Source organism: Dioscorea cayenensis, unplaced genomic scaffold (genome assembly GCF_009730915.1).
Source record: "Dioscorea cayenensis subsp. rotundata cultivar TDr96_F1 unplaced genomic scaffold, TDr96_F1_v2_PseudoChromosome.rev07_lg8_w22 25.fasta BLBR01000589.1, whole genome shotgun sequence".
NCBI lineage: Eukaryota > Viridiplantae > Streptophyta > Magnoliopsida > Dioscoreales > Dioscoreaceae > Dioscorea > Dioscorea cayenensis.
Genome location: NW_024086980.1, coordinates 19164 through 20000, shown reverse-complemented (window position 1 = coordinate 20000; position 837 = coordinate 19164). Strand labels below are relative to the sequence as shown.

The following is an 837-nucleotide window of genomic DNA, read 5'->3' as shown; positions in this document are numbered from 1 at the left end:
TCTCTTCCTTAAAGATTGAGATGAATCGATGTCGGTCGATGGTGTGAAAAACACTTCCGGATGTCGAATTCCAAAAAAACCAGCGAGAGGTTCCCCACTCTTCTTTGATCCGTCTTAGGGGCCGAGTGGCAGCCTCGACCCGAGCGGAAGTGCGATGTGTCTGGAAACTCGGGATCGTAAATGGATTCGGGTACCATTCTGATCGCTTCTTTCATGATCTTATCTATGGGTAGAACTACTGTGAGCGGTCTAAACTTCGACCCTTCTTTCTTTATTTTTAAAAAGGGGAGCAAAGCCCGTTTTTTGCTCCCTCTATTGAGAGATCAGGGTCCCTCCTGCCGGCCTGAACAGAAACGCTCTTTCAGGAAGTAGTCCCATCACCCTCGGGCCCGGCGCCAGCCAAGAGGAGGCGGGTCTCTCTCAAGCATTCCGAAGAGCCGAGATCTCGTAAAGGGAAAAAAATTAGCTAGCTCAGCAGGTTTGGCCCTGCGTGAATCAGTTCAGTGAAGTAAAGGGGGCCTTAAGTTAAGTAAGGCTTTTTCCAAGCCTTGCCGATAGGGCGGCTCATGGCTCGCTCAGTTCGCTCGCGGAGTTCTTTAGATCAGTAGATCTATCTATAGATCCGGATAGAGTCTCGCTCATAAAGGAAGAGTAGCGCGCTAGCGCAACGCTTCGCTTTTTCGACGCTCCGCTCGCAGCTGTCGAAGCCTGCTTCAAAACGTAAGGGCGTGCGTTAGCACTACAGCGTTGATGCCTCCGTTTGCTGGTTCCGAACTCTCACTGATCCCAGAGATCAGCCTTCATTTTTCTTTTCATCTCAGGAAGGCTTTCTCGGGG

At 50.7% G+C, this 837-nt stretch overlaps 1 pseudogene; it reads right to left on the bottom strand.

Annotated features, from left to right (window-relative positions):
* Nucleotides 1–332, bottom strand: part of LOC120254713 — a 2106-nt pseudogene extending 1774 nt beyond the window's left edge.
* Between the last annotated feature and the right edge of the window lie 505 nt (nt 333–837).